General features: G+C 41.7%; 1 protein-coding gene across 9 annotated transcripts in view; it reads left to right on the forward strand.

Moving 5' to 3' along the window:
* Positions 1-16,467, forward strand: part of PAK3 (p21 (RAC1) activated kinase 3) — a 295,510-nt gene that overhangs the window by 199,860 nt on the left and 79,183 nt on the right. The window lies entirely within an intron of this gene.

Below are 16,467 nucleotides of genomic sequence, written 5' to 3' on the forward strand. Positions count from 1 at the left end.
ATCTGAAGCGTGCTTGTGCGTCTCATGTCTTGTGCTGCACTAGAGCTTTAGGTGTCTTTCAGGGGGTATGCAATGCTGTGTGAAGAGCTGTGTCTTTAGGGAGCACAGTTCACGTGTATTTTGTTTGTGAGAAATCCAGAGATTTGGGAGCTGGTGAGCCCTGCAGATGGAAGTAAAGGCCCCTACTTCCTGGAAGCAGACAAGGAGATAGTTGGATAAAGCAAATCAGGACGAATAGAAAGTGATCTACGATTGACTTGTTAGTTCCTAGTGTCAAGCCTGTGCCAGGCACATTACATGTATTGACTCTTTCAATTCTAATAACTACTCTGTATTACCCACCTTTTACAGGTGAGGCCATTTAAGCTCAAAGCATTTAAGTAGACAGCCTAGGCTCACACAGCAGATGCCAGAAGCCAGAAATCTCCTGAGTCTTTCCAACTCCAAACCTTCTGCTTGTGCTACTCTATCACACGGTCCTTTTTATTGCCACTCAGAGGGAAAGAAAACTTTTTTTCATGTTTTTTGTTACTGTTTAACATTAAAGAAGATTCAGTTATCCTTTATGGTCTTGTTATTTACATGTTTTGGTCAATAGACATTATTAACTTTAATTGCTCACAATAAAAAATTCTTAGTTTGCTAACTAGGCTGAACAGTATGCCATCTTTCTTCAGTGATGCTGAAGACCCTTTGGGATTTTGCAGTAGCTCAAGGTTATTTTCTTTGCATTAACAATGAGTGGGAGTCTCAATTAACTTAATTGAAGATTTTCGTAGCAGAAAGCCAGATGTCAGAGACGACTACATCCTGGATAGTGTTTACAATACCTCTTGGTTCTTCAAATGTAGACCATACAGCTCAGCAAAGAGTACTCTTTGGAGGTGATTGCTCTGCCCTTTGGGGAGTCTGAAGGACATAGCATCTTGCTTGTCCTCCAGGGCCAGTGCTCTGCCCCAGGGCAAGAGCCTCCTATATTACCCCCTTTACTCATAGAAGTCCACTGTGTTTGAAATGGGAAAATGGTGGGGTAAGGATGCACTCTGTACTAGGGCCTTTGATTCTATTTCAAGGCCAGTAAACAGGGAAGTTGAGCACAAATATGGTATCCCACTAGAGACAGCAGACAAATGCAAAAAAAAAAAGTATGGAATGCGGGATTAGAAGATAAGTAGAAAAAAGGAAAGAAGCAATGGGGAGAAATTAAGAGAGGAATGAGGGGGAGAATTATGAGAGTTATGAGAATTATGAGGAATTAAGAGAGTGTACGAGGGGGAGATTAAGAGATGCAGAAGATATAGGAAATGGAGGAGAAGAGAGGAAGGCAGAAGAGAGATACATCAAACATTAACATGAAGGGTTGCAAGGAGACTAAAATTGACACCAGCTAAGGGATATGAAGTTGTTTTCCTCCTTAAAACAAATGAGGCCTCCCCGACTCCTTCAAACTTATTTGTGCCCTATCTAATTATCCATGTGAATGGAAGTGTATGGTTAAGGGCATTGCCTCATATTTCCTTTTAGTTTTCCAATATTGTCCATTGAAATTGTTGCATGTGTGAATTGGGTATAAATGCGAATGAAACTAGTGTGTGTTGCCTTGGAAGAAGATGGGTAAGAGTCAGGTTCCTGATAATTTGCCAGAATGATCACTTTTGCTGCAAGCTTTTGAAGATGATACCACTGAAGTTGACGGCTGTCTGTATGTGAGTGGGGGGTCACTAGAAGGGCTCACATGGGACCATCATTTCCTTTTCCCTATCATCCTCATGGAACATGCCACTTTTGAATTGGGCTTATAGCTACTCTTGCAGAATCAGGTACCACTTTGAGTTTTTATCTATGCATTAAAGGCTGCCGATTTTATAGAGAACATATATTGTTTTTCATAGACACTGAAGAGCTGACAGGGGGAAGTGGACTTACTATTCCACCAGAGGGAATGCAACTAGCCGTAAAGAAATTCCAGATATGCCGATTAAGTATTATCAATTACTAAGGTTGAAATTTTCTAGGTTCTTTATTGGAGGATGGAGTCTAATGGCTTTAGCACATTCTACTTGAAGACAGGAGAATGAACCTTCCCCTATGGGCCTTCCCAGCTATATACATCTGGGGTTTGCTAATATAACAAAAGACATAAAAGCAGTGACTGTTTATGATAGCCCAATTTAATCTCCTTTCTTGGTAGTTATGTTTGAAAGGTCATCATTCAGTAGATGGGAAGTGCTGGGTTTAGATGGTGACATGATTCCTTAATTTTCCAGCAAAAACAGTCACCCTGTTAATATGTATGTATATTCCTAGTGAGATGATGTCTTTTGGATGGCAGTTGTAGAGTTATAGTATTTGGTGAACTTTCATATCAATCACCTCCTTCAAACCTCCTGTGATGAAGGCAAGGTTTATCCATTTTACGAAGGAAGGCAGAAGTTTAGAGAGGTTAACTGACTTTCACAAAGCTTCCCCACTACTGGTTACAAAGTGAGGCTGGCCTAGAATTTAAGATCCCGACTCCTGGTTCAGTGATTGATTATGATACTGCTTGTCATAAAAAGAGAGTCACCTAATGTGTTTTAAAAATAGGTTTGGGGCCAGTGAAATATCAAAAATGGAATTTTTATGGAAGCAAGTAAAACCTAAGAGCATCTAATCTATTTTTTCATTCAACAGTTACAACAGTAGTCATGCCTTTTTACAAGTTACTCCTCCTGAGGGCATAACTTGCTAGCAGAAGGAAACAGCCTTTGTTTAAAAAAAGAACATTGTTAATTATTTTTCCTTGATTCCTGTGTTATATTTTTCCATCCTTTAACTCTCTATTACAAAAATATCTTATACTTTATAATTAAAATATTAAAGAACTATATAGAGTCGCCTGTCCTTCCTCCCTTTAGATTCATTCATAATCCAATGTTTAAGGGTTTGGGCCCTTTCCCTCACTTACTAAACATTAGTTTCCTTTTCTGCTCAATCAGTGTGTATTTTGCCCAGGATGCTAGGTTTAAGCCAGAAATATATCTGTTATGTAGAACCTCTTTTTAAATCGTTTACCCACCTTGCTTTAAATACTTAGAGCAAAGAATTCAATCTATTTTTAGGCCTAATTTTCCATTGTAGTTACCACATAGTACTTTCAGGTATTTCCAATGGGAAAAATAAATTTGAAGGCCCACAAAATGTCATTCTTTCTACCAAAAATAAATAAATAAATAAATAAAGGAAAACTAGATAACTGGTCTCTCTCCTGTGTAAGGGAAAATGTGCATTTCATGAATCCAGGAGGTGAGACATTCCTGTGGGTCCCCTCTCATAATATGTTCTCCAACAGGATGTTTGTTTATAGAGCAGAACGGCCAAAAACTAGCACCGTCTTTGCATAAATCAGTCCCTCTGGAACTATTGTCCTCACAACGAGCACTTACTTCCTTTTTTTTAACTTTTTATTTTATATTGGAGTGTAGCTGATTAACAATGTTGAAACTATCACAATATTGTTATTTGAGCACTCGCCTCTTCGAAACCACCTGCAAGGCTGCTCTGTTGCTTTAGAAAGAATTGTTCTGGGATACTTAGTCTTATCCAAGAATAAGGCTGCAAAAGGTTTCCCTTGGGAGAGAGGGAGGTTTATGGCTCAGGGTGCTCAGTGACCCACAAAACAGGGGATGGAGCAAAATGGCATTTTTTTTAAATTAAAGCACCAACTGCAGTACTTAACTTACTTTCCTGGTAGTTAAGCAGACACTAAGGCATTCTAATTCTTGAAAGACCACAAGGGTAACATTTTATACATGATTTTTGTGAGCCATTGACTAGCAGCCTCTTAGTGAAATAGAGAAAATGATTGAACCACTAAAAGTGTCTCTCATCCAGCTAAGGAGTGACCAAGTCACTAAAGATTGTCTCTTAGGAAAAGTAAAGGTTGTCACCCATAGGAGATGGGTGGCCCTTTGAAAATATTTCTCTATCCTTCTAACATGGCATTCCTAGAGCAAAGCTCAGAAATGTTGAAGTGAAAAACAAGCATTTTAATATGATGCATCTCTAACCCAGCCACCTGTACTACCCCTGCCAGAAATGACCTCTCTGTCCACACAAGTTATTTGGCTTCAGGAACACACAACACTGAGTACAGATTGCTCCTAGGTGGGGGGAGCAGAAGAGGGCTTCTAGTGTCAAGCTAGGGGTTGTAGGACAAGCGACCCTTCTAGGAGGGCTGCAAATCCAGTGCAAGCCTCCTAGTGAAATATGTTATTAGACCTCCTTTGTCTCAAATGAGCTTAATGGAAAATCACGTGATAGAGACCTGTGTGCAACCAGCCAATTAAATCTGAGCTGCATGCTGAATTTGAGCCCGGAGCTAGTTTATTAGCTACCTCAGTTTAAAAATGAGATAGAACAGAATTGGATGTCAATATAGGCTTACCTGGAGCATCTTTTGCAGTTTACTTACATATTTTACTCAGGAAAGATTGGTGTCTGTTTTTTATGTGTCTCTCTGTGCTGAGGGTCGTGGGGGGATCCTACCTGTAAGACAAGGTTCTCTGTCCTCAGGTCATTTTCGATTTAGGTGCACAAATCAGACACACACACACACACACACACACACACGCAGTTTATGTAGAAAATGCCCAGCAGGTGATCTCCAAGGCAATAGATGCAGTGGCAGATGGATCTTCTGATTCCATCCCCACCATTTATTTTCTTCCTCAGCCTGTGTGAAAGAACAGCCATTTTGAAGCCTGCCCCCATCATCCCATGTGTACCGAGTAGCACAAAGCTACCTGGTTTGTCTTACAGTAGACACCTTTTTCATCATCACATCCATCTGCTCAAAAGCCGTTCCAAGCACACTCTTTATGACTGTCCAATTTCTTCTTTCTTCCTGATTTCTAAGACTATATCTGATCCATTTACTCTTCTTTCTTCTCAGTTCCTCGTCAGTGTGCTATAGATATTCCAATGTCTAAGCTCTGCTTCTCCTATTTTTCCTACTTGAGATACCTTACCTTTCCTGCCTACCCCTTCTTTAAGACCCATCTCTCAAACTCTCCTTCCTCTCCAGCAAGCCCTCACTCTCCACCACAGAGTTCTCTGATCTTCTTTTCTTTGGACATACAACAGGCTTTATACTCTGTTCTTCCCAACTTAGCACCAAATTTTCTTTAGTCTGGTACTATCAGTCTCTGTTTCTTTTTTTTTTTTTAATTAATTTATTTTTTTAATTGAAGGATGATTGCTTTACAGAATTTTGTTGTCTTCTGTCGAACTGTTTCATGTTTGTTAAGCTTATTTCCCCAATGAGATCACACATTTAGAACATTCCTTAGGTTCCCAGTGAGTCACCCAGTACAATCTGTCACTGCACTGATCCACAATTCCAAGTCTACTGGTTAATTGACCCACTGACTGGTTCCGAGGAAAGGGGGCTGGGACCATAGCAAGCATTGTTCCTCAGAGGCAAGGTTGTGAAATGTTGCTGTTTAGAACTAGTCAGCCTCTGTGGTCTTTTCCCCCCCTTTGGAAAAATTGTTTCTGCATTTAAAAAATGTTTTATATAATATTTTGTTGTTTTTTTAATCTTTCTGTATTATTATGGCTTTCAATGTCACTTTTTTCTTATGCCATACATTGCAATTTTGCATGCTTTCCATTGCTTTTCTAAAAATAATGATTGTCCTATGCTTTTAGGCCAAATTTATATAGGAAAGTGTTTCTCTATGTCTGTCCTCTGTTATTCCTTTTCTTTTCCTTCATGCTCTGCTTTGAAGGAGCTAGATAGTGTTCTAAAAAATAATTCTGCATGTGACCATGACATCCAATGAGAAGGTCCAAAACAACTTCCAGGAATTTTAGGGGAAGATGACAAATGGAACTCCTACAACAAAGACGACTCAGGTGACAGTTTTATAAAATGCTTTCTGAAGGCAAGCATAGCACTGCCCTGGGATTTTGTCCAGGGGAGTATTTGTTGCTTTGCTGTACCTTGAACCCAGCACAACTGAGTTACCAATATATGCTTTTGACCCTAAAGTGGCACCTGGCAAGAGGTGTGCCTGAATGAGTACAGGGTCATCCCCAGTGTTGGGGAAAACAGCAACACTGCCATCACCACCCAGTGCAGCTCTAAAACATACCCTCCCACCCCTCCAGCCTTCTTGGGGAAACTGGATAAGTGTCTCCTCATCCATGAACACATAATGGCAAATAGGCATGACCTGTCTCCATATATTGGGTCTCATTTCATATCATGAAAGTCATTCATTCATCCATTCATTTTTTCATTTGCTTATTCATTAAATATTTAGTGAATCAGGCACCAGGCGTTGGGGTATGTTGGGGTACAGAGGTGAGTAGGTGCCAGTTCCTGCCTTGAAGGAACTGATGGCCTAGTGAGGGACACAGACAAGTCAGTGAGTGAGTAGAGTTTAGCATGGTAAGTGCAATAGAGAAGTAAGCACTGAGGAGGGGTGTCTATTGAAGACTGAGGGAAGGAGCAGTTAGGGGAGGCTTCCTGGAGGAGGGGACCACTCAACTGAGGTGAGTCTTAAAGAAGGAATAGAGCCAGCTATGTATGAGTTGGGTGGGATTTAAGATACAAGGAACAGAATTATGAAGGCAGTAAGCATGACATAATATTAGTTGAGGTTCTATGACTATAACTACAGGTAGTTCAGCATAACTAGTGCATAGAGTGCTAAGGGGAAGGGTGGGAGATGGAGCTGTGAAGGTAATTGGGGATTGGGTTCCAGAGGGTTTATATATGTCATACTAAGGCATACAAAAGGGCTTTGGATATGATTCTGAAGGCAGTGGGCCAACACTGAAGCAGGGAAATAATATCAGATTTGTGTTTCAAAATATCACTGTAGCCACAGGAGAAGAATGAATGTGGATGGTGCAGAGGATGGGGGCATCATGAAAGAAGACAAGTCAGGCTGTGGGAATCACACAGGTGTGAAATCACAGAGGTCTAACCTAAGGGCCAGTATTGTAAGAATAAAAGAGAGCAATGCAGAGAGAACATTTAGGAGGAAGAGTTAATAAGACCTAGGTAACTAATCAGGCTTTCCAGGTGGTTCAGTGGTAAAGAATCTGCCTGCCAATGCAGGAGGTGCAAGAGATGCAGATTTGATCCTTGGGTCAAGAAGATCCCCTGGAGGAGGGCATGGCAACCCTTTCCAGTATTCTTGCCTGGAGAATGCCATGGACAGAGAGGAGCCTGGTGGGCTACAATCCATGAGGTTACAGAGAGTCGGACATGACTGGCTGAGCATGCATAGCATGCAGGCAACTAATCAGATGGTGACAGGAGAAGCTAAAGAGAGTGAGGTAGGGAACACAAGACGAACTGTAGTTTCTTCTTGTAGATGGGGAAAGGCAGTTGAGAATTTGTTTTCTTTTGAAAATATTTCAAGTGAGGGGGTTGTGAGGCAGCCAAATAAAGGTGTTCAATAGGCGGTTAACTCCATGGGGTCAGAGGAGATCCACGTGGGGAGTCTCAAAAGTAGATAGTAATTGAAACCACACAAGTAGATGAAGTGACCTAAGGGAAAAGTGTGTTGATGATAAGAGATGAGGACCTAGGACAGCTCCTGGGGACTACTAGTTAAAGTCTACAGAAGACCCAGAAATGTACGAATAGACTCTAGGAAAGAATTGTGTGAAAGATGGTGAGGAGATGTTAGTTTCATGAAGATCATAGTCCGCATGTCAGTTTTGACTGTGAAGTCAGTGGCTGTGAGGACTGAAAAATGGCTATCTCAGGGAGGAGATCAGTTTGGGACCTCAGATTCATTTCAGTGGTTTGAAGAGTGAGGGTTAAGGAAGTCTAGATTGCCTTTTCAAGAAGTTGAAGCTAGAGAAGGAATGGTTGAGAGATTATAGCAACTGAAGAAAGCTATGTGGTAGCAGGGAGCTTTAATTTTTAAGGACAAAAGAAATCTCAGCATGTACTTTTAAAGCCAGATAGGAAGTGTCAGTAGAGAGGGAGAGACTGAATAAATGGAGTGAGACACCCCCCCCGCCCCCCGCCATGGAGAAATGAGAGGGACAGGAACAGTGGAGCACCAGTGAGGGTATAAACCTCAGGTAGAAGGATAGGACAGTGTTCCAGTAAGATGTGAAGGGAGATGTTACTAATGGAGATACATTCCTAGGAGTGGGACAGGAAGTGAAGTCAAAGGAGTTCTAAACTCATGGCCTCTGTTTTTTTCAGTGAAGTAGAAGGAATTTCTTATGCTGAAAGTAGAGGAGAGAATGAAGCAGAAGTTTGAGTGAAGTGGTGAAATTCTAGAGTATTCCCTAAGAGGAGTGGGAAAGGAAGTTGGCCAGGGCCAAGAAGGGTGTTGCAAGCACCACTGATGACCCAGCTCTGGTCCAGCACAGTCTACATGGTTGTGATTTTTTCCCCCAACAACTTTACCAGCCTCGGTATGGAAATGGAGGTTTCATGGCTAGATTCGATCAGGGTAAGGTTTTGTTGGAGAGTTGAAAGAGGAGGTCAAAGTAGCATAGTTTCCAGGGCAGTGGGTTAAGGGCAGTTTAAATGATGTACTGTAGAGTCCAGGCCAGGAAGAAGCTGAGAAGTTGGCTAAAAGTGGAAGGGTCCAGGGATTGGAGGTTTTGTTGAAATCAAAGAATAAGTAAAATAGGAGTAATGACATGAAAGAGTGAGAAAGCTGGGCCCAGAGAATAAGATAACAGAGTTATCTGAGAGAATATTACAGAGAAAGGGTCATTCTGGATAATGAAAAGGCCTGACATAGCTGTGATTCTCCACTCTGCACATCATCTGTGGCGCTTCAAAACATCATTTGCCCAGGCCTCCCTTTCAGAAATTCTGATAGGGTAGGTTCTGAGTGGGCCCAAGATATTTGGATTTTTGTGAAACTCTACAGGTTATTCTGATGAGCAGCCCTGGTTAAGAACCACTCGTGTAATGGTGGCCATGGGAATGGATTGAAGGAGTGGAAAGGAGATGAAGTTCATTAAAGCTGAGGGGCATCAAGGACTTAAAAGGTGAGGGTGTGTGTGACAGAGGTGCCCACTTGTATATTATGTTTAACAGCAAGATGGCAGCACTGAGTGTTGGAAAGAATATTGGGAGCCCAAGTCAATGATAAAGGGGACTTGGCCAGGAGAACTAAATGGCAGTGACCTCAAAGGAGGGGTCTTTGTAGACAAGTGCAGAATTACTTATCTCAAACAATTTGGAATAAAAATGAGGCAACTCTGCCCTTCTCCATTGCCCTAGGCCTAAAGACATGGAATGGGGAAGAATGATCAGCGTCCATCAAGGATAATCTGAGAAAGTGATACCTTCGTTGGATAGCAGGGTTTAAAATGATTTTTCTCAACCCCAGCTGCTTAAGGAAATACTGGAGGGCCTTTAAAAATCAACGATTCTGGGGACAACCCCAGAGTAAATCTGAATCTCTAGCAGTAGGGCTCTGAAATCTCTCTCTACCACCCCTCCAACTCTTTCTCTCTCTCTCACTCACTCACTCTCTGACTTTTTTGAAGTTTCCCACACAAAAGTGATGCATAGTGAGGTTTGAGAACCTAAGGCAGGAAGTAAACAGTGCCTTTAACGAAGAGGTTGGAGTGAAGGTGTAGAGGGATTTTAATGGAGTAAGCCCTAGTCACTAGAGGAAATGCAAAACATTGGAGTGAAGAATATAGGAGATGACAGATGACTTCTCCTTTAAAATGTAGGGGGATGGAGAAAGATGTCAAGATGAAAGACTCTGAAGAGACTAGCTGACCCCTGGAGTTACAGCCAGAACCCATACACATGCAGAAGGTCCCAGTACTAAACACCATTTGTAATTTGTGGTCTAGTCACCAATTTGTGACCTTTGTTCTAGGTTCTGATAGAATATGGTTGATAGTCTTACAAAGTGGTACTTCTTCTTTGTGCTTCTGCTCTCTGCAAATATCAATCCAGAGCTGAACAGACTGCATCTCATGAGCCCAGGATTCAGGTTAGGCTGAGTCTTAATGTAAACAACCAATTCTCTGAGAATTCTCTAGAGGAGATACAGACATTTTTAGTATTCCTTAAAATAAAAAGAAAGAAAAAATTTCTTACTTAGGATCCAGTCATTGAACATTTGCTGAAGATTAGGCTCAAATCTATTGATTTTTTTAATGCTACTGGATAATAAATGTGGAAGTTCCTCAGTCATGTCCGACTTTTTGCGACCCCATGGACTGTAGCCCACCAGGCTTCTCTGTCCATGGGAATTCTCCAGGCAAGAATACTGAAGTGGGTTGCCATTTCCCTCTCCAGAGGATGTTCCCAACCCAGGAATTGAACCTGGTCTCCTGCATTGCAGGAAGATTATTTTACCTTCTGAGGCACCAGGAAAGCCTGGATAATAAACAGTGCAACTATTAAGAACTTAGGTTCTGTGGACACAGCTGGGACCTGGATTCAAATCCTGGCTCTGTCAGCTTTTGAATCCTGCATATGTGGTTTAACTTCATTGAGTCTCACTTTCTTCATCTGTACAACAATGTGTGTGTGTGTGTGTGTGTGTGTGTGTGTGTGTGTGTGTGTGAGTGCATGCTCACTAAGTCATATCCAACTCTTTGTGACCCCATGGACTGTAGCCTGCCAGGCTCCTCTGTCTATGGAATTTTCCAGGCAAGAATACTGGAGTGGGTTGCCATTTACTTCTCCAGGGGATCTTCCCAACCCAGGGATTGAACCTGCCTCTCTTGTGTCTCCTGCATTGGCAGGTGGATTCTTCACCAGCTGAGCAGCTCTGCCTTATAAAATTGTGGTTGAAATTAAATGAGATAACCCTAGAAACACTCTGCATGTGGTAAATATTCTCTAAATGCTAGTGACTACGTGTGCAGACGTAAGCTGTGTGCTAGGAAATGTGAGAATGCGTAAGATAGTCTCTGCTGTCAAGTGTCTCAAATTTTAGCTACAGAGATAGGTATGTAAAGAAAAAATGAAAATGCAGTGTTAATCAGGGCCAAGCTCTGAGTATACACTGGGTCACTCTATGGGAGCAGGAAGAGAAGGGAATTTAACTTTGTCTGCAGAAGGAAGACAGGAAAAGTCTTGCCAAAGGAGAGAGAATGCTAGAGTGAGTCTTCAAGAGTAAGGATTAATGGGAGTTGACCACACAAAGCAGAGGCGTGTGGTAAGAAGTCAGGCTTTCCAGGCCTCAGCCTAGCACGTATAAAAGCTTGGCAGTAAGAGAGAAGCTGGCAGTTGAGGGAGTATGAAATGGATAAGGAACAGTGGGGGCCACAGCAAGAATAGACAGTGGAGAGGTAAGCTGGGGGCAGATCATGCAGGCCCTTGGCTCACATGCTAGGGTGCATGATCTTTGAATATCTGGATAATGCAGGGTCTTAAAGGCAGGAATGTGGTCAGATACGTATATTCCAAAAGGTTATTCTGGCCACAGAGTAATGAATCACAGAGGGCAAAATTGGAGATAATAAGACCTGGTGAAAAATGCTGGTGCCTTGGACTAAGATGATGATGATTTGTGGAGATGAAAGAACAAAGATGGATCCAAAATGAGTTAGAACGTGATGACTGATTAAGATTGAATTAACGAAGGAGTCAAAGAAGCTCCCAAATTTAGAATTGGGCAGTTGGGCCAGTATTGGAATACCCAATAGCCAAAGTAAGCATGTGTCTAAGACCCAGCAAATTAGGGCACCCAAAATGTGAAAACAGTTTGGTTTGGGATATACAGTAGTTAGACAAGTTAATCATCATAGGAACATCAGAACTTTTGTGGCTTCCTTACCTTTTTAATGAAGTAGGATTGTTTTTATTTGAGAGAGAGAGTCATAATCTTTTCATTGCTTAGAGTCTCCCAAAGAGGAGGAGTCCAAAGCCTTAATCCTTCTCTGATCTGGGCAGTGAGTGGATATCATTTCACTGAGAATATGGACACTGAAGGAGGAGCAGTTTGGATGTCCTGCCTCTGTTATAATTAGTGCTACATGATGAGAATGACATAATTAGGCTGGTAAGGGACTGGCAATCAGGTGGCCTTAGGGAGACACCATTAAGCTGATTCTCGTCATTCAACTTAAGTAGTGGAACTTTCCTTGTAGCTCAATTGGTAAAGAATCTGCCAGCAGTGCAGGAGACATGAGTTCGATATCGGGGTTGGGAAGATCCCCTGGAGAAGGAAATGGCAACCCACTCAAGTATCCTTGCCTGGAAAATCTCATGGACAGAGGAGCCATGTGGGCTGCAGTCCATGGGGTCGCAAAGAGTCGGGCACGACTGAGCAACTAACATTTATTTACATCTCAGTCAACATGCTTCAGTTGTGCTGTCATTGCTAATGGAGAAATAGGGAGAGCCTATTTGCTGGCAAGAGAGATCATGAATGCAAGTTGATATCATGATTAAAGATATAGCCTAAGCTAGGGGTTCTTAACCTGGATCCTAGGGAAATATTGAGCCTCTGAAGTTATATTCAGAAGTGTGTATATGTGTGTATAATCCAATTTTGTAGACAGAAGTACCACAGCTTTCTTTAGATATTTCATAGTGGTCTTTGATACCAGAATGGTCACCAACTACCAGTAGATTTACTGTGAAGTAAATACAGCTGCTTCTTCAGAGTTTCTCACTTGGGATTCTTCCAAGGCTCTTGAAGGAGTCCTACCATTTTTGTATTGTTTTTACTTAAAGGGAATATTCCTCTCAAATCACATAAAGTCTTTGTACCCACAAAATCTATATCTACCCCTGCCAACCACAGATTAGGAAACTACCCAACATGAGTTAGTATCTGGGAGTGAATGCCATCCAAGAGAAATGAATGCCAAAGACTGTGCTAGGAAAGGAAAGGCAGAATAAGAAATGCCCATCAAACAAAGAATGATTACTTAGGGAGGAGGAGGATTAGACCACATTGTCGAGGAAACAGAAAGAGAGGTGGTTAGCTATGTTCAACATGAATGGGAGATCAGGAAAGAGGAAAATAAGAAAATGATTACAGGAGTAGCGGGGTGATCAGTGGTGATCAGCGGACTGGCTAGAAAAGAAAGCTGAGTGTTTTGTTTGCCTTTCTGGACAAGTAAAAGTGGTAGTTGAACAATTATAAGTGGTAGTTATGGTCTATAAACATGCAAGGGAAGTAGAAGTACCTACAGAAAATGCTAATCTTCATTGTTCAGTTAAAATGATAGTCAATAAAATAGATTCACTGTAAATGTGGAATCTATACCGAGTTGAATTTAGATGGCACATATATACTTTTCAAAATGAGTCCTAAATGTGTTCTATGGCCAGGCAAAAACTTTGAGTGACCCTTATCCCCCTCACCCACTCCCCCCGACCGCCTCAACCTTTCTTTCCTAATCTTGTATCTTAATCCTCTTACTTCTTGAATTTCCATATTTGTGTCCCATATCTCTGTCCTCTGGCTGGCGAAAGGGAGCAGTGAGAGAGTCAAAAGAGAACAGAAGCCGTAAGAGTGACCATTGGATATGAAATGTTTTGAATTTAAAATTTATCCTGGCAACCCACAGAACCAGTAAGCCATTATGGTTAATTGAATGTTGTCTAAAACTCAGGGCAAGGAAACATCTATTTGAACCAGAATGTTCTAAATTTGCCACCCTGGCAGCTCTAAAGTTGATTGGTTTCAATTGGGCAAAACTGGTTCATGCTGACTTACCCAGTATTAGGAGGTTATTACTTTTTTTGACTGTGAAATGCAGCCATAGCAGAGATACATACTCAAATTTGCTGATATATAAATGCCATCTTACAGTGTTTCCACCATAACTTCCTCCTGGGATCGTTTTGATATAGACTAATTTCATTACAGTTCCCAAATTTATTTCTTCAGTGATTATTCCTTTAAAGTTTTTTGACTTATTAACTATTAAACTATTTATTCATAATTGTGTCACTATTAAAAATCTGTTACTTGAGGACAATAATTTTGAACAGTTAGAACTGGACATGGAACAACAGACTGGATCCAAATAGGAAAAGGAGTTCGTCAAGGCTGTATATTGTCACCCTGTTTATTTAATTTATATGCAGAGTACATCATGAGAAATGCTGGACTGGAAGAAACACAAGCTGGAATCAGGATTGCCGGGAGAAATATCAATAACCTCAGATATGCAGATGACACCACCCTGATGGCAGAAAGTGAAGAGGAACTAAAAAGCCTCTGGATGAAGGTGAAAGTGGAGAGTGAAAAAGTGGGCTTAAAGCTCAACATTCAGAAAATGAAGATCATGGCATCCCGTCCCATCACTTCATGGGAAATAGATGGGGAAACAGTGGAAACAGTGTCCGACTTTATTTTTCTGGGCTCCAAAATCACTGCAGATGGTGACTGCAGCCATGAAATTAAAAGACGCTTACTCCTTGGAAGGAAAGTTATGACGTACCTAGATAGCATATTCAAAAGCAGAGACATTACTTTGCCAACAAGGGTCTGGCTAGTCAAGGCTATGGTTTTTCCAGTGGTCATGTATGGATGTGAGAGTTGGACTGTGAAGAAGGCTGAGCGCCGAAGAATTGATGCTTTTGAACTGTGGTGTTGGAGAAGACTCTTGAGAGTCCCTTGGACTGCAAGGAGATCCAACCAGTCCATTCTGAAGGAGATCAGCCCTGGGATTTCCTTGGAAGGAATGATGCTAAAGCTGAAACTCCAGTACTTTGGCCCCCTCATGTGAAGAACTGACTCATTGGAAAAGACTCTGATGCTGGGAGGGATTAGGGGCAGGAGGAGAAGGGGACAACAGAGGATGAGATGGCTGGATGGCATCACTGACTCGATGGACGTGAGTCTGGGTGAACTCCGAGAGTTGGTGATGGACAGGGAGGCCTGGCGTGCTGCGATTCATGGGGTCTCAAAGAGTCAGACATGACTGAGGGACTAATCTGATCTGATCTGATGACAAAATTTGTAAGGACATGGAAAAATAGCTACAAAATATTGGAATTGGTTTGAGGTTTCTAGTTCAGTTCAGTTGCTCAGTCGTGTCTGACTCTTTGCTACCCCATGGACTGCAGCATATCAGGCCTCTCTGTCCATCACCAACTCCCAGAGTTTACTCAAACTGATGTCCATTGAGTAGGTGATGCCATCCAACCATCTCACCCTCTGTTGTCCCCTTCTCTTCCCACCTTCAGTCTTTCCCAGCATCAGGATCTTTATAAATGAGTCAGTTCTTTGCATCAGATGGCCAAAGTATTGGAGTTTCAGCTTCAGCATCAGTCCTTCCAATGAATATTCAGGACTGATTTCCTTTAAGATAGACAGGTTGGATCTCTTTGCTGTCCAGAGGACTCGTAAGAGTCTTGTCAAGCACCACAGTTCAAAAGCACCATTCTTTGGTGCTCAGCTTTCTTTATAGTCCAACTCTCACATCCATACGTGACTGCTGGAAAAACCATAGCCTTGACTAGACAGACTTTTGTTGACAAAGTGATGTCTCTGCTTTTTAATATGCTGTCTAGGTTGGTTATAATATTTCTTCCAAGGAGCAAGTGTCTTTTAATTTTATGGCAGAAGTCACCATCTGCAGTGATTTTGGAGCCCCCCAAAATAAAGTCTGTCACTGTTTCCCCATCTATTTGCCATGAAGTGATGGGACCAGATGCCATGATCTTAGTTTTCTGAATGTTGAGTTTTAGGCCAACTTTTTCACTCTCCTCTTTCACTTTCATCAAGAGGCTCTTTAGTTCTTCACTTTCTGCCATAAGGGCGGTGTCATTTGCATATCTGAGGTTTTTGACATTTCTCCCTCCAATCTTGATTCCAGCTTGTGCTTCATCCAGCCCAGCATTTCTCATGATGTACTCTGCATATAAGTTAAATAAGCAGGGTGACAATATACAGCCTTGACGTACTCCTTTCCTGATTTGGAACCAGTCTGTTGTTCCATATCTGGTTCTAACCATTGCTTCTTGACCTGAATACAGATTTCTCAGGAGGCAGGTGAGGTGGTCTGAAATTCTCATCTCTTGAAGAATGTTCCACAGTTTGTTATGATCTGCATAGTCAATAAAGCAGAAGTAGATGTTTTTCTGGAACTCTCTCACTTTTTCAGTGATTCAACGGATGTTGGCAATTTGATCTCTGGTTCCTCTGCCTTTTCTAAAACCAGCTTGAACATCTGGAAGTTCACGTATTACTGAAGCCTGGCTTGGAGAATTTGAGCATTACTTTGCTAGTGTGTGAGATGAGTACAATTGTGTGGTAGTTTGAACATTCTTTGGCATTGCCTTTCTTTGGGATTGAAATGAAAACTGATCCTTTCCAGTCCTGTGGCCACTGTTGAGTTTTCCAAATTTGCTAGTATATTGAGTGCAGCACTTTCACAGCATCATCTTTTGGGATTTGAAACAGCTCAGCTGGAATTCCATCACTTCCACTAGCTTTGTTCATAGTGATGCTTCCTAAGGCCCACTTGACTTCGCATTCCAGGATGTCTGGCTCTAGG

Source organism: Bos indicus, chromosome X, assembly GCF_029378745.1.
Source record: "Bos indicus isolate NIAB-ARS_2022 breed Sahiwal x Tharparkar chromosome X, NIAB-ARS_B.indTharparkar_mat_pri_1.0, whole genome shotgun sequence".
Lineage (NCBI taxonomy): Eukaryota > Metazoa > Chordata > Mammalia > Artiodactyla > Bovidae > Bos > Bos indicus.